Genomic DNA, 15,278 nt, shown 5'->3' with positions numbered 1-15,278 from the left:
GTGCACCAAAATTATTGATACTATCTCAAATCCTTTAAATTTGTTGCGAGCTATATAAAGGTTTATATTTTCATATGCATGAATTTGAATCTGAATCGATTTAGACAAAATTGCATATATTTCTACAAAATCTATGTACTTAAAATTTAAATCTAACGTTATGGGACGTTACACAATTTTAACGAAAAATAAAAATGCAATGAAAGTCTAAAGTCGGGCGGGCCGATTATAATATACTCTGCACAACTTTGTATTTAGATCTACATTTTGATAAAATCTCAAATCAGACTTCTACAAAACTCGGGCAATATTTGGGAAATATTTATAATTGTTTAGACAATTTCGCAAAAATGCATTTATGATTCATTCATTGAAAAAATTTAAAATTTGAGTCATTTCTACCCGTTTTCGACTTAGCAGCAATTTTTCCAAAATTGTATGCTCACTGAATACAATTTTGGAAAACATTTTGTCTAGTAAATAAAATTTTGCAAAATTTTATATAGAAATGAAATTTTGCAAAATTTTCTACAGAAACAAAATTTTGACTAAATTTTCTATAGAAATAAAATTTTGGCAAAATTTTCTATAGAAATCAAATTTTGACCAAATATATAGAAATAAAATTTTGAATAAAATTTTTATAGAAATAAAATTTGGCAAAATTTTTTATAGAAATAAAAGTTTGAAAAAATTATCAATAAAAATACACTTTTAGAAAAATTTTTGTGTAGCAAACAAAATTTTGCAAAATTTTCTATAGAAATCAAGTTTCGCTAAATATTCTATAGAAATAAAATTTTGCAAAACATTCTATAGAAACAAAATTTTGACTAAATTTTATATAGAAAAAAATATTTCTATACCCAGCAAAAAAAGAGCTTCCAAAAAAGTAGTTTGGATCCCCAATCTGTGATCCGGAAGTAGTGCAAACTTGGATCATCTCCAATGAATTTTACATGGGCTTGTCATAGGACGGAAGTACTCCCTTTTTGGATCCTTTGCATTGCTTTAGAAGTTGTGCCCTGGAAGTTAATTGAATGAAGAAATTTAAAAAGCGAAAAAAAATTTTTTTCAACCAATTTCTTTTTTTTTTTTCAACCGTATTTTTTATAACACTACTATTTTCCTATTATCTAATTTTTTACAATTTGAAAAACTTTTTCCCTCCGACCAGGGGTTGAACCTGGGTTTGCTGGCACCATAACAGAACGCCTTAGCACACTCAGCCACAAACGCCATTGAACATAAAGCGTCGAAAGGTCAATTCAAATGTTTGTGATATGATCGTAATACGACACCAAGGAATAACATTCTAATTGCTTCTCGAGATGTTCTTTATTAGTATGAACGAAATAATAAGAAACGCAGGTTCAAATCTCACCAGCGGCAATTTTTTTATCAAATATTTTTCTAAAAAATTATTTTTTTTATGTCATGCTTCGTTTTTGTTTTTTATTTTCGGCATATATTTTCATATAAATATATTTTTTCCATTAAAAATCAACAAAAAAATTAAAAATTCTCGTAATTTGCAAAACCTTCTCAAAGAACTTCCATGGAAGCGAAAAAGTCAAACGGCACAGGTTCAAATCCCACCGGGGATGAAATTTATTTTTTTTATTATTTTTTTTACTTTTTTTATTAATTTCTATTTTTTTAGTTTTTTATTAGTTTTCTATTTTTTTGTAAAATTTAATTATACAAAATTTGCACTTAAAATAGCCTGATTGCGTTCTTTCTAATACTTGTCCACAAGGAAGTAGAAAAAAATCATTGGGGGATCCCAAGATGCGCTTTAGAAGAAATGTTTGTGCACTTGTCCAAAAGGACTGCATCGGAAGTGGAAAAAAATTATTGGGGGATCCCACGATGGACTTGTCCAAAAGGACTGCATCGGAAGTTGCAAAAATTCGATGGGGGATTCTGGGATGGGCTTTAAAAGAAATGTTTGTGGAACAACTTCCAATTTTTTTTGCTGGGTAGTAATAAAATTTTGAATACATTTTTTATAGCAGTGAGTATCAGTGAGCATCAGTAAGAAAGAAAAATGAGAAATATTGCTATAGAAATAAAATTTGACAATTTTTTCTTATAGAAATAAAATTTTGAAAAAATTATCAATAAAAATGCATTTTTAGAAAAATTTTTGTGTAGTAAATAAAATTCTGCAAAATGTTCTACAGAAACAAAATTTTGACTAAATATTCTATAGAAATAAAATTTTTACCAAATTTTCTATAGAAATAAAATTTTTACCAAATTTTCTAATAAAAAATCTATTACTATAAAATTTTGGCAAAATTTTCTATAGAAATAAAATTTTGACTTAATTTTTTATAGAAATAAAATTTTGAAAAAAATTTTGTGTAAAAAACAAAATTTTGCAAAATTTTCTATAGAAATAAAATCGAATAAAAATTGATTTGGACGAAAACCCAGACTGCATTGATATCAGCTTAACATAAAAAATTAAATACTTATGTTTATCATATCGGCGTTTGAAATATAAAGCCTAGTTAAAATTTCGAAAATTAACCTACATTTTCTTTCTTGAGATGAATTCATTTTTTTTTTCTTGTATAGCCCCGTTTATTCCTAACAATTTTTTCTTTCCATATGTTCTAAAATCCCTTCACATTCCAACTACTAATTAATCTAGAAATCGTATCTTTCCCTTATTATCTTTATATATAAAGATAAGATACACTCTATTCTATTCATGGACCATATGATAGATACTCGATTTTATCTCATCTTTATCTTAATTGGGTTTAGATTTTCGCATTGCTACTTGTTGGAATGCTTCAGTGTTTTGTGACTCTGCATAATTCCAGTAAATAAGAACGCGTAAAATATTTTAAAAATTTTATTTAATTTAGAAATGCAGTTGTATCAAATAATATTATTTGTTGCATATATACAAAAAACAAAACACAAAAGAAAATTCATAAGGGTAAAAGAAATATAAATAATAACATCCTGTCCATGATTCATAGTGAATATATACAGAAAAATAATCAAAATAAATAAAATAAAAATGCACACCAAAAAAATTTAAATAGACAAGAAGAAAATTAAACTTTATTGCAATAAAAAGAAGATATTGAAATAATTCAATAAAACTTGCTAACACTGCGCAGAAAAAAAAACTAAAAAATATTTCATTGAAAGCTTGATCAATTAAAAAATTTATTGACACAATTAAAAAAAAAATATTTTAGAAAATAATAAAATTTAAATTATCCAAATAATATATCAATTAAATTAAAAAACTATTTCCAATAAAAAAAATTTAATTGAAAATTTTATTCGGTCCATTTTATCAGTCCATTGTGATTTCTGTATATTAATAGGTTCATTAAATGTTGACTCAAATCCAAAGAAAAATCTGACTATAATATAAATAAATAAATACATAGATAATAAATAATATAGTTATTAATAATTTATATTAAATAAATAGCAATGAATTATTGCCTTAATTAAAATTTTAATTGAAATTACCGAAGAATACAATTAATTATTAATTTTTGTCCAGCAAAAAATAGCTTCCAAATAAGTAGTTTGGATCCCCAATTTTTGTTCCGGAAGTAGTGCAAATTTCTCCAATGAAAGAAATAAATTTTTGACAAAATTTTCTATAGAAATAAAATTTTGACAAAATTTTCTATAGAAATAAAGTTTTGACAAAATTTTCTATATTTAGAAATACAATTTTGACAAAATTTTCTATAGAAATAAAATTTCGACAAAATTTTCTATAGAAATAAAATTTTGACAAAATTTTCTATAGAAATAAAATTTTGATAAAATTTTCTATAGAAATAAAATTTTGATAAAATTTTCTACAGAAATAAAATGTTTCGACATTTTTCTAGATAGGGCATTTTCAAATGTAAGGTTTGCAACCCAAAAATACCAAAGTGTCGATCATCTCAAGAAGACACATTAGCCGAGAATCGGCCAATGAAAGAAATAAATTTTTGACAAAATTTCCTATAGAAATAAAATTTTCTATAGAAATAAAGTTTTGACAAAATGTTCTATAGAAATACAATTTTGACAAAATTTTCTATAGAAATAAAATTTCGACAAAATTTTCTATAGAAATAAAATTTTGACAAAATTTTCTATGGAAATAAAATTTTTACAAAATTTTCTACAGAAATAAAATGTTTAGAAATTTTTCTAGATAGGGCATTTTCAAATGTAAGGTTTGCAACCCAAAAACACATTAGCCGAGAATCGGCCAAAATACCTCAGAAGCACTTCCGCCACGCACAAAATTTAGACAGGAAAGGGTCAAGGAGAAGAGCACGGAAGTGGTTAGTTACCAAATTTGGTTTTCCCCATTGAGAAGCCATTCCAAATTGATCAGTTTGTGAACCAACAAAATGATCTGACTTTCGATTGACCACAGAAACTCAAGCGGCGACGACAATAGCGTGGATCGCCTTAACATGCGATGATCGCTCCCGCCTGAACAGTATTGAAGTCCTGGACAGACAAATATTTCGGCCCCAGATCAAGGACATTCCAACAAGATTCAACACCATCGCATACAGACATAAAATCTACAGACATAAAATTTTTGAAAAAATTGTCTATAAAATAAAAATTTTTACAAATTTTCGTATAGAAATAAACTTTTGACAAAATTTCCTATAGAAATAAAATTTTGAAAAAATTATCTATAAAAACAAAATTTTAACAAAATCTTCAATAAAAATAAAATTTTGAAAAAATTATCTATAGAAATAAAATATTTGACAAAATTATCTTTAAAAAAAAAATGTGGACAAAATTTTCTGTAGAAATAAAACTTTTACAAAATGATCTAAAGAAACAAAATTTTGACAAAATTTTCTATATAACGAAAATTTTGACAAAATTGTCTATAGAAATAAAATGTTGACAAAATTTTTTATATAAATAAAATTTTGACAAATTTTTCTTAGGAAAAATTTTGACAAAATTTTCTTAGAAATAAAATTTTGCAAACATTTCTATAGCAATACAATTTTGACAAAATTTTCTATAGAAATAAAAGGTTGACAAAATATTCTATAGAAATACATTTTTTATATAAAGAAAATGTTTACAAAATTTTCCATAAAAAAAATTGACAACATTTACTACAAAAATAAAATTTTGACTCTTTCGGAAAGAAATTTTGCAAAATTTATCTATGGAAATAAAATTTTTACAAAATGTTCTATATAAATAAAGTTTTGAGAAAATTTTCCATAAAAATAAAGTTTTGACAAAATTGTCTATATAAACAAAATTTTGACAACATTTTCTATAGAAACGAAAGGTTTAATTTTCTACAGACAAAAAATTTATATATAAAGAAAATTTTTACAAAATTTTCTATAAAAATAAAATTTCGACAACCTTTGCTACAGAAATAAAATTTGGACTCTTTCGAAAAGAAATTTTGACAATTTTTTTTATATAAATAAACTTTTGGCAAAATTTTCTTTAGAAATAAACTTTTTGATAAAATTATCTTAAGAAATAAAATTTTGACAAAATTTTTTACAGAAATATAATTTTGACAAAATTTTCTTTATAAGTAAACTTTTGACAAAATTTTCTATAGAAACACAATTTTGAAAATTTTTCTATGACAAAATTTTCTATATAAATAAAAGGTTGACAAAATTTTCTATAGAAATAAAAGGTTGACAAACTTTTCTATAGAAATAAATTTTTTCATATAAAGAAAATGTTGACAAAATTTTCTATAAAAAAAATTGACAACATTTGCTACAAAAATAAAATTTTGACTCTTTCGGAAAGAAATTTTGCAAAATTTTTCTATACAAATAAAATGTTTACAAAATTTTCTATATAAATAAAGTTTTGACAAAATTTTCCATAAAAATAAAGTTTTGAAAAAATTTTATATATAAACAAAATTTTGACAACATTTTCTATAGAAAAGAAAGGTTGAATTTTCTATAGAAAAAAAATGTTCTATATATAAATAAAGTTTTGACAAAATTCTCCATAAAAATAAAGTTTTGACAAAATTTTCAATATAAACAAAATTTTGATAACATTTTCTATAGAAACGAAAGGTTGAATTTTCTATAGAAAAAAAATTTCTATATAAAGAAAATTTTTAGAAAATTTTCTATAAAAATAAAATTTCGACAACATTTTCTACAGAAATAAAATGTTGACTCTTTCGGAAAGAAATTTTGAAAAATTTTTCTATATAAATAAAATTTTGGCAAAATTTTCTATGGAAATAAAATTTTGGCAAAATTTTCTATAGAAACAAAAGTTTGATAAAATTTTCTATAGAAATAACATTTTTACAAATTTTTCTATATAAAATTTTCACAAAGTTTTCTATATAAAATTTTGACAAAATTTTCTTTATAAATAAAATGTTGACAATTTTTTTCTATAGAAAAAAATTTTGACAAGATTTTCTATAGAAACACAATTTTGAAAATTTCTCTATGGAAAAAAATTTGGCAAAATTTTTTACAGAAATAAAATGTTGACAAAATTTTCTATATAAATAAAATTTTAACAAATTTTCTATATAAATAAAATATTGATAAAATTTTCTATAGAAATGAAATTTAAAAAAAAAAATCTTATAGAAATGAAATTTTGACAAAATTTTCTTTAGAAATAAACTTTTTGACAAAAATATCTTAAGAAATAAAATTTTGACAAAATTTTTTATAGAAATAAAATTTTGACAAATTTTTTTATAGATATACAATTTTGACAAAATTTTCTTTAGATATAAAATTTTGACAAAATTTTCTTTAGATATTTGGGCAAACCCCATAGACTGCAAGATGGTTGGTCAATGCATGGTTTTAAGCTGAAATAAAAAACACCAACAATGATTAAAGAAAAAAAACATCAATAACAAAATGAATGAAAAAAGAGGAAGCACGCTCAAAATAAACCCAGCCAACTGCATTCAAATCGATGATTTGACGGTGGCAAAGGAAAAGAGATATGTTTATACGAATTTATTTCGGCATAATCCGGCTATCATGTACAACCTTTTGTCGGAATGTTCAAGTGTGGTTCACTTTTGGGTTTAGTGAACTGCCTCAATTTATTCTGATAATTGGTTGATAGTTTTGCTGCAAGTAGAGGATGCTGATGAGGAATGTGGTAATTCCGAAACGTGCGTCCAGCCAACCATCTTGCAATCTATAGGGCTTTGCACAAATAAATTTGACAAACATTCTTTTCCTCTGTTGGTTAAGCTACACTTGTAGTTTAGCCATTGCATGGTCTTAAGCTGAAATCAAAAACAACAACAATGAAATAAAATTTTGACAACATTTTTTATAGAAATAAAATTTTGACAAAATTTTCTATATAAATAAAATTTTAACAAATTTTCTATATAAATAAAATTTTGACAAAATTTTCTATAGAAATGCAATTTAAAAAGAATTCTTATAGAAATGAAATTTTGACAAACGTTTTTTCTATAGAAATAAAATGTTGACAAAATTTTCTTTAGAAATAAACTTTTTGACAAAATTATCTTATGAAATAAAATTTTGACAAAATTTTTTATGGAAAAAAAAATCTTGACAAAATTTTTTATAGAAATAAAATTTTGACAAAATTTTTTATAGAAATAAAATTTTCACAAAATTTTTTATAGAAATAAAATTTTCACAAAATTAGCTATAGAAATAAAATTGTGTCGAAATTTTCTATAGATATAAAATTTTTACAAAATTTTCTGCAGAAATAAAATTTTGACAAAATTTCCTATAGGAAAAAAACAGTTGACAAAATTTCCTATAGAAATTAAATTTTAACAAAATTTTCAATAGAAATAAACTTGTGAACAAATTTCCTATAGACATAGAATTATGTCCAAATTTTCTATAGAAATGAAATATAGATTCTATATAAATAAAATGTCCCAAAAAAAAATAAAATGTTGACAGCCTTACAAAGACTTATCTTTTGGAAAGTGCCGACAATTGATCTGTTAATCATTTTGTTTAGGTATATCTAGTCTTTAAGCTAAATTTTGTGTTATTGTTTTGTACCTTGTTTCTGTTATTCACAAAAAAAATAGTGAAACTATAATTATAGCTGTTTTTTTTTTTTTTGAAGAGTGAAGAATACTAACATCGCATAAACCAAATCTCAAAGCAATGCGCGTGCGTACATTGTCTAAAATCAATTAAAACCGATTTCATTTTCTCTAGCCATTGGTAGCCAATGTTTTCTTTTATCCACACGGTAAGCCGTTGCGGAGGGGTAAAGTGATATTAGCCAGAAGAGAAATGGCTTTGCCTTAACAAAATAAAAGTTTTAATGTTAATTTAAATATAATTGGCCACAATTAAATTTTATCGATCGTTAAAGGGATTTTGACCTCCACGATCATAACAAGTTACCTTGCTTTTTTTACTCAAATATCTTTGCAGAAAAAACGTTTTGTTACTTTTTTTTTCTCTTTTCTTCAAAAAAAATTTCCCATATAACAAACATTGAATATTTGTCGTGTAAGTTGAAAGTGACGAGTTTATAAGGTAATAGACATCATTTAAACAAATTCCATATATTATGTAAATAATCATAGTTTTTCAACAAAACAATTTTAATTGTATTAAATAGAAAGAGAGAAATTAAAAGGAGACATTTTTAAAATTTTTTTAAACTATTACGGCACTGGTAGAAAAAGCAACGACAAAAGTGTCATAGTAGTTGAGCCAACGATATCAGTTCGTATATACGAAAATATTTCCAATTAAAATCCAATTTCCAATTTTCCAATTAAAAATTTAATTGAAGCTCAAACTGAAATTGAAATTGAACTTTTTCAATTAAAAAACTAAACTTTTTAATCAAACTGGAAAAATTAAGGCAATTAGGTCAATAAATTTTTAATTAAATCATTAACATTAATCATTAATTAATCATTACTATCATGTTCTTGATTCATTTCAATTAAAATTGGATCAATAAATTTCGTCATTGAATCACAAAAAAAAATTGTGAAATTTTTCATTATTGTTATGAAATGGTGAAAAGTTTCACAATATTAATGAACATGTTCATTGAAAATGTTTCATTAAATCAATGAATAGTAATATATGGCTCAATTTCAATTAAATTTGCCTTGTGTTTGATATAAAATGAAAATTAAGGTATAGAATTCCCATATATTTTTATGATAAAAAAATTTTTACACCTTCATATTAAAATTATTCTCTACTTTCAGCCGCTCTCCCTCTCTCTTGTCCTTCTCAAACATGTTGTAGAAATAAATTATTTTCTCTACTGTGCTATGATTTCAAAATTTAATAGAGCAAACAATTTTTACTTCGAAGCATATCGAAAGAATTCCTCCTTCTTGTTTTCACAGACAAATATGTGGTAATAATCATAGGTGGCTGGCTTTGGCTTTCTTCTTTCGTTCTTTTCTATATCAGGCTAAGTGTAATTAGCCAATGATTAATTATCCTCAGTGGCAACCAAGCAAACGTATGCTTTCATTCATAAAATGCAAAGTGCTAATTAAGATTCTTCTAATGATCACTACACGTATATATTACTGGAGGGTTCTCGAAAATTGATTGCCCAAAACAAAAGCAAAATCACAACTGTAAAAGGAAAAGTGAAATAGAAGTAGAAAAAAGTGAAATTTTTGTCTACGTAATTTTCTAAAACCGAAAAAATTAACCTATCTCAATAAAAGTGAATTAAGAAAATTCTAAATAAGCACAATAGCGCTACAGTATGTGACCCTTAATCAATATTGGTGAGAGGTAATATTATTTTTGCGACAAAGACGTTACATATTCCCTGTCGAAAAATAACATAATACTCTTAAAACATGTTTGAGGTGATCATACACCTTCTCTGGGTGAGAACAACACCAGGCCAAACACATCGATAGCCTGAAGTTCTGGGTGATTCGTACCAAGTGAACCTGGTACCACTTAGGTTAGGTTAGGTGGCGACTCGATGTATCAGGTTCACTTAGACGATTCAGTCCATTATGATAGCACATTGGTGAACTTCTCTCTTATCACTGAGTGCTGGCCGATTCGATGTTAAACTCAATGACAAGGGACCTCCTTTTTATAGCCGAGTCAGGACGGCACAATGCAGTGAAACCACTTAGAGAAGCTTTGAAACCCTCAGAAATGTCACCAGCATTACTGAGGTGGGATAATCCACCGCTGAAAAACTTTTTTGGTGTTCGGTCGAAGCAGGAATCGAACCCACGACCTTGTGTAAGCAACGCTGGCATGCTAACCATGGTGGCTCGCAAAGTGGTACAACTTGATTACCATATTTTCCTGTCTCTAGCGAACAATTTGGTTGTTCAAAAATTTACTTCCAGAGACACTTCTAAAAATTGACTTCTAAATTTTTTCTATGAGAGATTTTATTTATATCGAAATAAAATTTTTATAAAATTTTCTATTGAAATAACATTTTTATAAAATTTTCTTTGGAAATAAAATTTTGCAAAAATTATCGATAGAAATAAAAAGTTCCGCAAATTTGCTACAGAAATAACAAATAAAATTTCGATAAAAATTTTCTACAAAAATAAAATTTTGACAAAATGTTGTACAGAACTAAAATGTTTGACAAATTTTTTTATAGAAATATATATTTTTTCTATAGAAATAACATTTTCTATAAAAATTACGGTTTGACAAAATTTTCTTTAATAAAATTTTGACCAAATTTTCTATAGAAATAACGGTTTGACAAAATTTTCTTTAATAAAATTTTGACCAAATTTTCTATAAAAATAACATTTTCACAAAATTTTCTGTAAAAAATAAAAATTTTACAAAATTTCTATAGAAATAAATTTTGGGCAAAAATTTTCTATAGAAAGAAAATCTTGACAAAATTTTCTATAGAAATAAAACTTTGATAAAATTTTTTATAGAAAGAAAATCTTGACAAAATTTTCTATAGAAATAAAATTTTAACAAAATTTTCTATAGACATAAAATGTTATATAGAAATAAAGTTTTGACAAAATTTTCTATAGAAATGAAATTTTCGCAAAATTTTCTATAGAAATAAAATTTTGACATAATATTCTATAAAAAAAATTTGGACAAAATTTTCTATAGAAAGAAAATCTTGACAAAATTTTCTATAGAAATAAAATTTTCACAAAATTTCCTATAGAAATAAAATTTTGAGACAATTTTCTATAGAAATAAAAATAATATTTTTACAAAATTTTCTGCACAAAATAAAAATTTTACAAAATTTTCTATAGAAATAAAATCAAATAAAGTCAAAATTTTCTATATAAATAGCATTTGATAAAAATTGTCTATAGCAATAAAATTTTGACAAAATTTTCTAATGAATCTTGGCAAACTTTTCAATAATAATAAAATTTTGACCAACTTTCTATAAAAATAAAATTTTCACAAAATTTTCTGCAAAAAATAAAAATTTTCCAAAATTTTCTATAGAAATAAAATTTTGAGAAAATTTTCTATAGAAATAAATTTTTGAGAAAATTTTCTATAGAAATAAAGTTTTGATAAAATTTTTTATAGAAATAAAATTTTGACAAACATTTTTTTTTTTTTGAGAAATAAAATTTTGGCAAAATTTTCTATAGAAATAACATTTTGGAAAATTTTTCTATAGAAATAAAATGTTGACAAAATTTTCTATAGAAATAAAATTTTGATAAAATTTTCTATAGAAATAAAATTTTGATAAAATTTCTTATAGAAATAAAATTGTGGGAAAATTTTCTATAGAAATAAAATTTGGAAAAATTTTCTATAGAAATAAAATTTTGGAAAAATTGTCTATAGAAATAAAATTTTGACAAAATTCTCTATAGAAATAAAATTTTGAGAAAATTTTCTATAGAAATAAAATTTTCCAAAAATTTTCTATAGAAAAAAAATTGACAAAATTTTCTATAAAATTGTTTAAGCAGTAGCCGACTATCAAACCTTTTTGTCGGAAGGTTCAAGTGTAGTTCACTTTGGGTTGACTGAATTACCCGAATTTATTCTGATGATTGGTTGATGGTTAGGTTAAGGTAGAGGATGCTGATGAGGAATGTGGTAATTCCGAAACAGCTGTACATCCAACCATCTTGCAGTCTATACGGCTTTGCCCAAAAAAAATTGACAAGCATACTTTTCCTCTGTTGGTTAAGCTACACTTGTAGTTTAGTCAATGCATGGCTTTAAGCTGAGATCAAAAACAACAATAACGATTGAAGAGAAACCAACAATAACAAACAAAACAAAGAAATAAAAATTTGACAAAATTTTCTATAGAAATAAAATTTTGGAAAATTTTTCTATAGAAGTAAAATTTTGACAAAATTTTCTATAGAAATAAAATTTGGACAACATTTTCTATAGAAATAAAATTTTGCCATAATTTCTTGACAAAATATTCTATAATATAAAATTTTGAGAAAAATTTCTATAGAAATAACATTTTGAGAAAATTTTCTATAGATATAAAATGTTGACAAAATTTTTTATAGAAATAAACTTTTGACAAAATTTTCTATAGAAATGAACTTTTGACAAAATTTGCTATAGAAATAAAATGTTGACAAAATTTTCTATAGAAATAAAATTTCGATAAAAATTTTCTACAAAAATAAAATTTTGACAAAATGTTGTACAGAACTAAAATGTTTGACAAATTTTTTTATAGAAATATATATTTTTTCTATAGAAATAACATTTTCTATAAAAATTACGGTTTGACAAAATTTTCTTTAATAAAATTTTGACCAAATTTTCTATAGAAATAACGGTTTGACAAAATTTTCTTTAATAAAATTTTGACCAAATTTTCTATAAAAATAACATTTTCACAAAATTTTCTGTAAAAAATAAAAATTTTACAAAATTTCTATAGAAATAAATTTTGGGCAAAAATTTTCTATAGAAAGAAAATCTTGACAAAATTTTCTATAGAAATAAAACTTTGATAAAATTTTTTATAGAAAGAAAATCTTGACAAAATTTTCTATAGAAATAAAATTTTAACAAAATTTTCTATAGACATAAAATGTTATATAGAAATAAAGTTTTGACAAAATTTTCTATAGAAATGAAATTTTCGCAAAATTTTCTATAGAAATAAAATTTTGACATAATATTCTATAAAAAAAATTTGGACAAAATTTTCTATAGAAAGAAAATCTTGACAAAATTTTCTATAGAAATAAAATTTTCACAAAATTTCCTATAGAAATAAAATTTTGAGACAATTTTCTATAGAAATAAAAATAATATTTTTACAAAATTTTCTGCACAAAATAAAAATTTTACAAAATTTTCTATAGAAATAAAATCAAATAAAGTCAAAATTTTCTATATAAATAGCATTTGATAAAAATTGTCTATAGAAATAAAATGTTGACAACGTTTTCTATAGCAATAAAATTTTGACAAAATTTTCTAATGAATCTTGGCAAACTTTTCAATAATAATAAAATTTTGACCAACTTTCTATAAAAATAAAATTTTCACAAAATTTTCTGCAAAAAATAAAAATTTTCCAAAATTTTCTATAGAAATAAAATTTTGAGAAAATTTTCTATAGAAATAAATTTTTGAGAAAATTTTCTATAGAAATAAAGTTTTGATAAAATTTTTTATAGAAATAAAATTTTGACAAACATTTTTTTTTTTTGAGAAATAAAATTTTGGCAAAATTTTCTATAGAAATAACATTTTGGAAAATTTTTCTATAGAAATAAAATGTTGACAAAATTTTCTATAGAAATAAAATTTTGATAAAATTTTCTATAGAAATAAAATTTTGATAAAATTTCTTATAGAAATAAAATTGTGGGAAAATTTTCTATAGAAATAAAATTTGGAAAAATTTTCTATAGAAATAAAATTTTGGAAAAATTGTCTATAGAAATAAAATTTTGACAAAATTCTCTATAGAAATAAAATTTTGAGAAAATTTTCTATAGAAATAAAATTGACAAAAATTTTCTATAGAAAAAAAATTGACAAAATTTTCTATAAAATTGTTTAAGCAGTAGCCGACTATCAAACCTTTTTGTCGGAAGGTTCAAGTGTAGTTCACTTTGGGTTGACTGAATTACCCGAATTTATTCTGATGATTGGTTGATGGTTAGGTTAAGGTAGAGGATGCTGATGAGGAATGTGGTAATTCCGAAACAGCTGTACATCCAACCATCTTGCAGTCTATACGGCTTTGCCCAAAAAAAATTGACAAGCATACTTTTCCTCTGTTGGTTAAGCTACACTTGTAGTTTAGTCAATGCATGGCTTTAAGCTGAGATCAAAAACAACAATAACGATTGAAGAGAAACCAACAATAACAAACAAAACAAAGAAATAAAAATTTGACAAAATTTTCTATAGAAATAAAATTTTGGAAAATTTTTCTATAGAAGTAAAATTTTGACAAAATTTTCTATAGAAATAAAATTTGGACAACATTTTCTATAGAAATAAAATTTTGCCATAATTTCTTGACAAAATATTCTATAATATAAAATTTTGAGAAAAATTTCTATAGAAATAACATTTTGAGAAAATTTTCTATAGATATAAAATGTTGACAAAATTTTTTATAGAAATAAACTTTTGACAAAATTTTCTATAGAAATGAACTTTTGACAAAATTTGCTATAGAAATAAAATGTTGACAAAATTTTCTATAGAAATAAAATTTTCTATACACATAAAATTTTGACAAAATTTTCTATAGAAATAAAATCTTGACAAAATGTTCTATAGAAATAAAATTTTGATAAAATTCTTTATAGAAATAAAATTTTGAGAACATTTTTATAGAAATAAAATTTTAATAAGATTTTTATAGAAATAAAATTTTGATAAGATTTGATATGATTTTTTATAGAAATAAAATTGTGATAAAATTTTTTATAGAAATAAAATTGTGATAAAATTTGTTATAGAAATAAAATTTTGACAAAAATTTTCTTTAGAAACAAAAAATTTGACAAAAATTTTCTATAGAATTAAAAATTTTGACAAAACGTTCTATAGAAGTAAAATTTTGACATAATTTTCTATAAAAATAAAATTTTGACAAAATGTTCTATAGAAAGAGAATCTTGACAAAATTTTCTATAGAAATAAAATTTTCTACAGAAATAAAATTTTGACAAAATTTTCTATAGAAATAAAATTTTAACAAAATTTTCTATAGAAATAAAATTTTGAGAAAATTTTCTATAGAAATAAAATTCTGACAAAATTTTCTATTGAAATAAAATT

The 15,278-nt window shown here is 23.2% G+C and overlaps 1 protein-coding gene across 8 annotated transcripts in view; it reads left to right on the top strand.

Annotated features, from left to right (window-relative positions):
* Positions 1-15,278, top strand: part of LOC142240706 (guanine nucleotide exchange factor DBS) — a 381,804-nt gene that overhangs the window by 245,086 nt on the left and 121,440 nt on the right. The gene's annotated exons all lie outside the window — the stretch shown is intronic.

Source organism: Haematobia irritans, chromosome 5 (genome assembly GCF_050003625.1).
Source record: "Haematobia irritans isolate KBUSLIRL chromosome 5, ASM5000362v1, whole genome shotgun sequence".
NCBI lineage: Eukaryota > Metazoa > Arthropoda > Insecta > Diptera > Muscidae > Haematobia > Haematobia irritans.
The sequence above is the reverse complement of the archived record's forward strand: the minus strand, read 5'-3'. Positions and strand labels throughout refer to the sequence as shown.